The sequence below is a fragment of the Balaenoptera physalus genome (genome assembly GCF_965194825.1).
Source record: "Balaenoptera physalus genome assembly, chromosome: 4".
NCBI lineage: Eukaryota > Metazoa > Chordata > Mammalia > Artiodactyla > Balaenopteridae > Balaenoptera > Balaenoptera physalus.
This window is the reverse complement of record NC_138891.1, coordinates 72,727,607-72,739,763: the sequence shown is the minus strand read 5'-3', so window position 1 is coordinate 72,739,763 and position 12,157 is coordinate 72,727,607. Positions and strand designations below refer to the sequence as shown.

The 12,157-nt window shown below is 36.9% G+C and overlaps 1 long non-coding RNA gene across 2 annotated transcripts in view; it reads right to left on the bottom strand.

Annotated features, from left to right (window-relative positions):
- The window catches only part of LOC309659222, a 75,955-nt gene that overhangs the window by 31,723 nt on the left and 32,075 nt on the right, over positions 1–12,157 (bottom strand). The window contains exon 3 of one of the 2 annotated variants that reach the window (XR_014262676.1): positions 7,173–12,136. This is a non-coding gene — a long non-coding RNA (uncharacterized lncRNA). The remainder of the gene's footprint in view (positions 1–7,172; positions 12,137–12,157) is intronic. The other variant, XR_014262677.1, reaches the window with a different exon arrangement.

Sequence of the window (12,157 nt, the reverse complement as noted above, 5' to 3'; positions counted from 1 at the left end):
AAGAAAATCATAATCTCACAACTTGTGGACACAGCCTGCACAGCAGGCCAGATCCTACCCTGGGACCAGCTGGGCCAAAGCCCTGTCCACTAGCAGACCAACAAAAGCTTCAGGACGCTCTGTACCCCGTACCCAACTGTGTAGGGAACTGGTATCCCTGCCCCTCACCAGTGATCTGACACTAGCTCTGGGATCCCTGGGCCCTGCAGCAAGAATTTGGGGCTCAGCTCTGCCTGCCAGTAGTCTGGCAATAATCCCAGGACCTGGCTTCATCCACCAGTGGGTGAGCAACAGCCCCAGAGTCTTCTGGCCCCTCACTCTGCCCACCAGTGAGGCAGCACTAGCCCAGGGCCCCCTAGGGCTTTGCAGCCAACTGCTTCATGGCCAGTTCCCACTTACCAGAGGCCAGTACCATCTGCATAAGGCAAGGCCTGGCAACCAACTGGGCTAGAGGCCAAACAAGCCTACTAGACCACCCACATAGTCAGTCCACCACAAAAGAAGGACATATGCAGCCTTCATGTGGGAACCCCTAGAGCATATAGCTTGGGTGACAAGAGGGGAGTGCACTACTGGAACACATAAGATATCTCTTATAGCAGGCCACTTCTGCAGGGTTAAGAAATGTAAATAAATTATCACATATATAAAAATACAAATAGCAACATAGACAAAATGAGGCAGCAGAGGAACATGTTCCAGATGAAGGAAAAAGATAAAACCCCAGAAGAAAAACTAAGTGAAGTGGAGATAGGCATTCTACTGAGAAAGAGTTTAGAGTAATGATCATAAAGATGATCAAAGAACTCTGGAGAAGAAGGGATGCACAGAGTGAGAAACTAGAAGTTTTTAATAAAGAGTTAGAAAATATACAGAACTACCAAACAGAGATGAGGAATACAATAACTGAAATGAAAAGTACTCTAGAAGGAATCAATAATAGACTAAATGATACAAAGGAATGGATCAGTGAGCTGGAAGACAGAGTAGTAGAAATCACTGATGCTGAACACAAAAAAGAAAAAAGAAAGAAAAGAAATGAAGATTGTTTAAGAAACTTCTGGGACAAGATCAAGTGCACTAATATTCACATTATAGGGGTCACAGAAGGAGAAGAGAGAAAGGGTCTGAGAACATATTTGAAGACATAATAGCTGAAAACTTCCCTAACCTGGGAAAGGAAATAGTCACTCAAGTCCAGGAAGCTCAGAGAGTCCCATACAGGATTAACCCAGAGAGGATCACACCAAGACACATTGTAATCAAAATGACAAATACTAAAGATAAAGAGAGAATATTAAAAGCAACATGGTAAAAGCAAAAAATAACATACAAGGGAATTCCCATAAGGCTATCAGATGATTTTTTCAGCAGAAACTCTGGAGGCCAAAGGGGAGTGGCACAATATATTTAAAGTAATAAAAGGGGAAAAACCTGTAACCAGGAATACTGTACCTAGCAAGGCTCTCCTTCAGATTTGATGGAGAAATCAGTAGATTTACAGACAAGCAAAAGCTAAAAGAGTTCAGCACCACCAAACCAGCTTTTCAACAAATGTTAAATGAAATTCTCCAGGCAAAAAAGAAAAGGCCACACTAGAAATAAGAAAATTATGAAATAAAAAAGCTCACCAATAAAAACAAACATATATTAAAGGTAGAAAATCATCCATCCACACACACACAAAAAAGACAAAAGTAGTAAAAATAATCTATATCTACAATAAGCAGTCAAGGGATATACAAAACAATTAGATGTAAAATATGATAACAAAAACAGTCATTGTGAGGGGAGGAGAGTAAATGCAGGTTTTAAAAATGCATTTGATATTAAGAGATCAGCAACTTAAAACAATTATGTATATATATAGACTTCTATACAAAAACCTCATGGTAACCACAAACCAAAAATCTATAATAGATATACACACAAAAAAGAAAAAGGAATCCAAACATAACTATAAAGATAGTCATCAAATCACAAGAGAAGAGAACAAGAGAAGAAAAAAGGAAAAAAAGACCTACAAAAAACAACCCCCAGGGACTTCCCAGGTGGTACAGTAGTTAAGAATCCACCTGCCAATGCAGGGGACATGGGTTTGAGCCCTGGTCCAGTAATATCCCACATGCTGCAGAGCAACTAAGCCCATGTGCCACAACTACTGAGCCTGCACTCTAGAGCCCACGAGCCACAACTATTGAGCCTGCATGCCACAACTACTGAAGCCCATGTGCCTAGAGCCCCTTTTCTGCAACAAAAAGAAGCCACTGCAATGAGAAGCCTGTGCACTGCAGCAAAGAGTAGCCCCTGCTCGCCACAACTAGAGAAAGCCCACGTGCAGCAATGAAGACCCAATGAAGCCAAAAATAAATGAATAAATAAATACCCAAACAATAACAAAATGGCAATAAGAACATAAATGTCAATTATTACTTTAAATGTAAATGAACTAAATGCTCCAACCAAAAGACATAGAATGGCTGGATGGATATATAAACAAGACCCATATATATGCTGCCTACAAGAGACTCACTTCAGATCTAGACACACACACACAGAGTGAAAGTGAGAGGATGGAAAAAAGTATTCCACACAAACTGAAATCAGAAGAAGCCTGGAGTAGCAATACTTATATCAGACAAAATAGACTTTAAAATAAAGACTGTTATAAGAGACAAAGAAGGACACTACATAGTGATCAAGGGATCAATCCTAGAAGCAAATACAACAATTGTAAATATATATGTAACAAACATTAGAGCACCTAAATATGTAAGACAAAGGTTAATAAACAGAAGGAGAAATTGACAGTAGCACTATAATAGTGGGGGATTTTAACACCTCACTTACATCAATGGACAGATCATCCAGACAGAAAATGAGTAAGGAAACACTTGCCTTAAATAATACATTAGATCAGATGAACTTAATTGATAGATAAAGAGTATCCCATCCAAAAGCAGCAGAATACACATTCTTTTCAAATGCACATGGACCATTCTCCATCTTAGATCACATTCTAGGTCACAAAACAAGCCTCAATAAATGTAAGAAAATTGAAATCATATCAAGCGTCTTTTCTGACAATAATGCCATGAGACTAGAAATCAACTACAAGCAAAAAAACCCTGCAAAAACCACAAACACGTGGAGGCTAAACAATATGTTAGTGAACAACCAATGGATCACTGAAGAAATCAAAGAGTAAGTTAAAAAATGCCTAGAGAGAAATGAAAATGAAAACATGATGGTCCAAAGTCTATGGGACACAGCAAAAGAAATTCTAAGAGGGAGTTTATAGCAATACAGGCTTACCTTAGGAAACAAGAAAAATCTCAGGTAACCAACCTAACATTACAACTAAAGGAAGAGAAAGAAGAACAAGCAAAACCCAAAGTGAGTAGAAGGAAAGAAATCATAAAGGTCAGAGCAGAAATAAATGAAATAGAGACTAATATAACAATAGAAAAGATCAATGAAATTAAAAGCTGGTTCTTTGAAAAGATAAACAAAATTGATAAACATTTAGCCAGATTCATCAAGGAACAAAGGGAGAGGACCAAACCAATCAAATCAGAAATGTAAAAGAAGTTACAACTGACACCACAGAAATACAAAGGATCATAAGAGACTACTATGAACAACTATATGCCAATAAAATGGACAATCTAGAAGAAATGGACAAATTCTTATAAATGTACAATTTCCCAAGACTGAACCAGGAAGAAATAGAAAGTCTGAACAGTCCAATTACCAGTACAGAAATTAAATCAGTAATTTAAAAACTCCCAAAAAACAAGCCCAGGACCAGATGGCTTCACAGATGAATTCTACCAAACATTTAGAGAAGAGTTAACACCTATCCTTCTCAAACTATTCCAAAAAATTGCAGAGGAAGGAACACTTTCAAACTCATTTTATGAGGCCAACATCACTCTGATACAAAAACCAGACAAAGATATCACAAAAAAAGAAAAATACAGGCCAATGTCACTGATGAACATGGATGCAAAAGTCCTCTACAAAGTACCAGCAAACGAAATCCAACAGTATATTAAAAGAATCATACACTAGGATCAAGTGAGATTTATCCCAGGGATGCAAGGATTTTTCAAAATCAATGGGATACACTGCATTAACAAACTGAAGAATAAAAACCATATGATCATCTCAATAGATGCAGAAAAAGCTTTTGATAAAATTCAACATCAATTTATAATAAAAACTCTCCAAAATGCAGGCATAGAGGGAAAGTCATAAAGGCTATATATGACAAACCCACTGCTAACATACTCAATGGTGAAATGCTGAAAGCATTTCCTTTAAGATCAGGAAAAAGACAAGGATGCCCACTCTTGCCACTTTTATTCAACATTGATTTGGAAGTCATAGCCACAGCAATCTGACAAGAAAAATAAATAAAAGGAATCCAAATTGGAAAGGAAGAAGTAAAACTGTCACTGTTTACAGGTGACATGATACTATGCATAGAAAATCCTAAAGACACTACCAGAAAACAACTAGCCCTCATCAATGAATTCAGTAGAGTTGCAGGATACAAAATTAATATACAGAAATCTATTGCATTTCTTTACACTAACAACATAGTAGCAGAAAAAGAAATTAAGGAAATAATCCCATTTACCATCACATCAAAAAGAATAAAATACCTAGGAATAAGGAGACAAAATACCTATACTCAGACAACAATAAGACACTAGTGAAAGAAATTAAAGATGACACAAATAGATGGAATGGTATACCATGTTCTTGTATTGAAAGAATTAATATTGTGAAAATTACCATACTACCCAAGGAAATCTACAGATTCAATGCAATCCCTAAAAACATACCAATGGCATTTTTCACAGAATTATTGATAGAACAAATAATTTTAAATTTTGTATGGAAACACAAAGGGCCCCGAATAGACAAAACAATCTTGAGAAAGAAGAATAGAGCTTGGGGAATCATGCTTCTGGACTACAAAGCTACAGTAATCAGAACAGCATGGTATAGGCACAAAACCAGACACAGAGATCAATGAAACAGGATAGAGAGCCCAGAAATAAACCCATACACTTATGGTCAATTAATCTATGACAAAGGAGGCAAGAATATACAATGGAGGAAAGACAGTCTTTTCAATAAGTGTTGCTGGGGAAACCGGACAACTACATGCAAAAGAATGAATTAGAACATTCTCTAACACCATATACAAAAAAAAAAAAAAAAAAAAAAACCGTCTTACATTTAAAGGTTTATATGTAAGACCGGATAGTATACATAGGCAGAGCACTCTTTAAAATAAGTCATGGCAATACTTTTTTGGCTCTGTCTCCTAAAGCAAATGAAATAAAAGCAAAAATAAACAATAGCGACCTAATTAAACTTAAAAGCTTTTGCACAACAAAGGAAACCACTAACAAAACAAAAAGACAACCTAATGAATGGTAACAGATATTTGCAATAATAGGACTAATAACAGATTGATATAAAACATATATAAACAGCTTGTACAACTCAACATCAAAAAACCAACAACCTGATTTAAAAATGGGCAGAAGAAGGAGCTGTTACAGTGGAGGATTACTGGACTGAATGTTAATATTATGACATAGTATGAGTGTGTTTCATGTTTGGTAATTGCAATCATTGTTGCTTTTGTTGTGGTCATCCATGTACAATGCTTGGTGTCAGTCTATTTATCTCTTGTAAAAATAAAATACAGTGTGTGTGTGTGAAAAAAAAAAAGAATAAAATACTTAGGAATAAAAAAAAAAAAAGGGCAGAAGAACTGAATAGATGTTTTTCCAAAGAGAAAAGGCAGATGGCCAATAGGCACATGAAAAGATGCTCAACATCGCCAACCATCAGGTAGATGCAAATCAAAACCACAAGCAGATATCACCTCACACCTGTCAGAATGGCTAACCTCAAAATGAACACAAATAACAAATGTTGGTGAGGATGTGGAGAAAAGAGAACACTTGTACACTGTTGGTGGGAATGTAAATTGGTGCAGCCACTGTGGAAAACAGTGTAGTGATTTCTCAAAAAACTAGAAATAGAACTACCACATATTCCAGCAATTCTACTCCTGGGTATATATCTGAAACAACCAAAAACATTAATTTGGAAAGATGCTTGCACCCCAATTTTCATAGCAGCATTATTTACAATTGCCAAGATATGGAAGCAACCTGTGTCCATCAACAGATGAATGGATAAAGAAGTGATATATATATACACTGGAATACTACACAGCCATAAAAAAGAATGAAATTTTGCCATTTGTAACAACATGGATGGATTTGGAGGGTATTATGCTAAGTACAAAAAGTCAGAGAGATAAAGACAAATACTGTAAGATATCACTTGTATATGCAATCTAAAAAATACAACAAACTAGTAAATATAACAAAAAATAAGCAGACTCACAGATATAGAGAACAAACTAGTGGTTACCAGTGGGGAGAGGGAAGGGGGGAGGGGCAATATAGGGGTAGGGAAGTAAGAGTTACAAACTATTATGTATAAAATAAGCTACAGGGGTTTCCCTGGTGGCGCAGTGGTTGAGAATCTGCCTGCCAATGCAGGGGACACGGGTTCGAGCCCTGGTCTGGGAAGATCCCACATGCCGCGGAGCAACTAGGCTCATGAGCCACAATTACTGAGCCTGCGCGTCTGGAGCCTGTGCTCCGCAACAAGAGAGGCTGCGATAGCGAGAGGCCCGCGCACTGCGATGAAGAGTGGCCCCCACTTGCCGCAACTAGAGAAAGCCCTCACACAGAAAGGAAGACCCAACACAGCCATAAAATAAATAAATAAATAAATAAATAATTAATTAATTAAAAAAAAAAGAGTGGGAGTCATCTCCTGGTTTAAAAAAATAAAATAAAATAAAATAAAATAAAATAAGCTATAAGGATATATTATATAACATGGGGAATATAGCCAATATTTTATAATAACTTTAATGGAGTATAACCTTTAAAAATTGTGATTCACTATATCGTACACCTGTAACTTACATAATATTGTACAGCAACTATACTTCAATAAAAATATCAAATACATTAAAAAAAACCTCCAATATTTATTATCACAGTTTCTGTGGACCAGTAATCTGGGTGCAGCTTAGCTGAGCCCTTTGTCTCAGAGTCACTTACAAGGCTGCTGGATGAAGTTGTGGTCTCATATGAAGTCTCAGCTTGGGAAGGATCCACTTCTAAGCTTGTTCACGTGACAATTGGCAGTATTCAGTTCCTCACTGGGTGTTGGCTAGAGTCTGCCCTCAGTTTTTTGCCATGTGGGTCTTACAACATGACATTTGACTTTCATAAGAGTGAGCAAATGAGAGACAGAGAACAAAATTCACAGTCTTTTACAATCTTAACTTGAAAGTGACATCACAACACTTTTTCTACTCATTAGAAGCAAGTCGCTAGGTACAGTCTACTCTATAGAAGAGGGGATTATACAAGGGCACGAATACCAGGATATGGGGATCATTGGGAGTCTTGTCAGAAGCTGCCTACCACACTGAATCATTAGGAAATACACAATACATTTGAAAAGGTAGAAAACTTGGAGGCCACATTTTCTAGTAACAAAGCAATATGGCTAGAAAATAAATCATTTGTAAAGTAAAACTACAATAACAAGAAACTATATATCAAACCCAAGAGATACAACCAAAACTATACTTGGAGGAAATTTTATAGCACTAATTGGTAATGATATTTAACAAAAAATAATAAAAATAAATGGACCCCACCTTCAAGTTAGGAGGCTAATCTTCCTATACTTGCCAACAAACAGACTTAAGGAAAACCAGAAGAACAAATGCAGAAATCAACAAACTGGAAAATAATAAAATTAATAAACAATTTATGTGCTCATTTGAAAAAAAAAAACAATAGGCAAATCTCTAATAGAGTTAACTAAGAAAATAAGGGAAGACATATCTAACATTAGATTTGAGAAAGGGAATATAACTACATGAACAAAGGACATTGTTTTCAAATGAAAGAGAACATTGTGCACTATGTTTGCTGAGAGATTCAAAAACCTTTGGAAAATAAAAAATGAGTGATTATAGAAAAAGAATCAGAAGAGTCAAAGAGACTTCAAAGAACAGATCCATGGGTGAATTCTGTCAAAACTTTAAAGCACAATTCACATGTCATTTATCCCAAAGTTTAGAACAGGGGCCCCCAACCCCTGGACCACGGACCGGTACTGGTCCATGGCCTGTTAGGAACCAGGCCGCACAGCAGGAGGTGAGTGGCGGGCGAGTGAGCAAAGTTTCATCTGTATTTACAACCACTCCCCATCACTTGCATTACCGTCTGAGCTCCACCTCCTGTCAGATCAGCGGCAGCATTAGATTCTCATAGGAGCGTGAACCCTACTGTGAACTGTGCATGCGAGGGATCTAGGTTGAGCACTCCTTATGAGAATCTAATGCCTGATGATCTGAGGTGGAGCTGAGGCAGTGATGGTAGCACTGGGGAGTGGCTGCAAGTACAGATTATCATTAGCAGAGAGGTTTGACTGCACAGAGGCCATAATAAAATCAATTGCTTGCAGAATCATATCAAAACCCTATTGGTAAGTGGCAAGTGAAAACAAGCTCAGGGCTCCCACTGAGTCTGCATTATGGTGAGTTGTATAATTATTTCATTATGTATTACAATGTAATAATAATAGAAATAAAGTGCACAATAAATGTAATGTGCTTGAATCATCCCAAAACCATCCCCTTATCTCCCTGGTCCATGGAAAAATTGTCTTCCACAAAATCGGTCCCTGGTGCCAAAAAGGTTGGGGACCTCTGGTTTAGAAAAACATCCCATTTAATTCTACAAAGATAGCATCACCCTGATACCCAAATTTTGATCATCATGCCTTCTTCTTAGACAAAGCTCTCTCCTCACACCTTTGGTTTCCTGTCCCACTTGTTCTCTGAATACAGTGACTTACCCCCGTCCTGTGCTGCTAGGGGGAAAGATGCTGCAGACTCAGCAGCTACAGAATCTGTTCTCTCTTCAGAATCTCCTGTGTCTGTCCTGGGGCTCAGGCAGGAGAATCTGGAAGATTCAGACAAGAGCTGAGGATTTCTGCTGCCTGGAGTACCTTCTCCCATCTTCTCTAACAGAACTGTGATTGATTGTAGCTTAGCTGCATCATGTGAGACTCTCTAGCTCTGCTGTAGGGTTAGGAACACCACAGGTAGATTCTCCAGTCTGGTCAGAAAAGGCCTTTTGAAGTTTTTATACCCTCAATGCTTTAAAAAATAAATTTGAGATCTCAGAGGAAAAGGTATCTTTCAAATAGGCTGGAAGGATAAGTAGAGAAAATTGAGACTGAGGAAAAGAGGAAGCAAGTAAGCTAAAATAGTTAGTATTAGTAGTTTTCTCCAGGTTTATTGAGATTTAACTGACATATAACATTGTGTAAATTTAAGGTATACAACATGTTGATTTGATACACATATATTGCAAAATGGTTACTACCATAGTTTTAGCTAACACCCCAATTATGTCACATAATTACCATTGCTTTTTTTGTGGTGAGGACGTTTAAAATCTACTCTCTCAGCAGCTTTCAAGTGTATAATACAGTACTGTTAACTATAATCACTATGCTGTACATTAGATCCCCAGAACTTATTTATCTTATAACTGGAAATTTGTACTCTTTGACCAACATCTCTGCAATTCCCCCACCCCTCAGCCCCTCGTAACTTTACTCTCTGTCTCTGAGTTTGGCTTTTTTAGATTCCACATATATGTGATATTATACACATATTATCTATTTGGCTTATTTCACTTAGCATAATTGCCTCGTTTCGTCCATGTTGTCACAAATGGCAGGATTTCTTTCTTTCTCATGATTGACTAATATTCCACTGTGTATGTGTACACCACATCTCTTTTAGCCACTCAGCTGCTGATGGGCACTTAGGCTTTTCCATATCTTGGTTATTGTGAATAATGCTTCAGTGAACGTGGGAATGCAGATATCTCTTTGAGATCCTATTTTCATTTCCTTTGGATATATATGCAGAAGTGGGATTGCTGGATCAAATGGTAGTCCTATTTTTAATTTTTTGAGGAACCTCCATACTGTTTTCCATAGTGGCCATACCAATTTACATTCCTACCAACAGAGCACAAGTGTTTTCTTTTCTCCACATTCTTGCCAACACTTGTTACCTCTTGTCTTTTTGATGACAGTAATTTTAACAGGTGTGAGGTGATATCTCGTGGTTTTGATTTGCATTTCTCTGATGATTAGCAACACTGAGCATCTTTTCATGTACCTATTGGCCATTTATCTTCTTCAGAAAAATTTATATTCAGCTCCTCTGCCCATTTTAATTGGATTATTTCCTATTAAGTTGTATGAGCTCTTTATATATTTAGGATATCAGATATATGATTTACAAATATTTTCTCCCACTTCATAAGTTGCCTTTCATTTTGTTGATTGTTTCTTTTGCTGTGCATAAGTTATTTAGCTTGATGTAGTCCTACTTATTTATTTTTGCTCTTTTTGCTTGTGCTTTTGGTGTCATATCCAAAAAAATCATTGCCAAGACCAATGTCAAGGAAATTTCCCCCTATGTTTTCTTCTAGGAGTTTTATGGGTCAGCTCTTATGTTTAAGTCTTTAATCCATTTCAAGTTAATTTTTGTGAATGGTGTTAGATAGGGGTCCAATTTCATTCTTCTGTATATGGTTATCCAGTTTCCCCAAAACCATTTATTGAAGAGACTATCATTTCCCCATTGAGTATTCTTGGCTACTTTGTCAAATAATAGTTGACTGTATTTGTTAGGGTTTATTTCTGGGCTTTCTATTCTGTTCCATTAGTCTATGTGTCTATTTTTATGCCAGTACCATATTGTTTTGACAACTATAGCTTTATAGTATAGTTTGAAATCAGGACTATGTGGTGCCAACAGCTTTGTTCCTCTTTCTCAGAATTTCTTTGGTTATTTGAGGTCTTTTGTGATCCCATACGTATTTTAGAATTGATTTTTCTATTTCTGTAAAAAAAAAAAAAGCCACTGGAATTTTGATAGGTATTGCATTGAACCTATAGATGACTTTGGCTACTATTGATATTTTAGCAATATTAATTTTTCTGGTCCATGAACATGGGATATCTTTCCTTTTGTTTGGGTCTTCAATTTCTTTCATCAGAGTCGTGTACAGATCTTTCACCTCCTTGGTTAAATTTATTCCTAACCATTTTATTGTTTTTGATGCTATTATGAATGGGATTGCTTTTTTAAATTTCTTTTCCTTTTTCACATGTTTCATTGTTAGTGTTAGAAGTGCAATTGATTTCTGTATGTTGATTTTGTATCCTGAAACTTTACTGAATTCATTGATTCATTCTAACAGTTTTTTGATGGAGTCTTTAGGATTTTCTCTATATAAGATTATATCACCTGCAAACAAAGACAATTTTACTTCTTCCCCTCTGATTTGGATGTCTGTATATATATTACTATTAAAATGGATCATATGGTTTGGTTATAAGCTTCTTGGTAGCCAGCATAAAAAACAAAACACGGAATGTTATGTAAAAGATGTGAACATATTTTCTTAGGAGAGAAGACACTCTTGCTGGCACTAAATTCGAAAATTATTTTTCACCTAGTGTTTATATAAGGAAAAAGGGGGGCATTTATTAGACTAATTCTTCAAAAAAAACTCCATAGTAAATGTAGAAAATTAATTCTGGCTATTTCTTATAATGACTGTCAAGAAAAGCCCAGAGCAAGACATTAAAATACAGCCCAGTAAAGGGGATTCTGCAGGAGGCTGAATTCCTGCGATCCAAGTAGGAAAAGCCAGGACAATAATTGTTCATTGGGAGAGTGAGCATTTTCTGTAGAGTGTGGGGCAGGAGCCATTTTCAGGAGTTAAGGTACAACTCAGAAGCAAGGAAGTGGAGACAGCAGACATTGAATCTGTAGTCAAGGAAGTTGGTGAAGGTGTGGTGAAAATCTTCTAGTGAATTTTCAGTTCTTTTTTCCTTGAAACTTTTCTTTCCCCCTTAGAGTTAGAAGGAGGTTATCACTTCTCCTGCTGCAGCAAGTGGAGGAGACCTTGTGCTGAGAAGGGGGAGACACAAG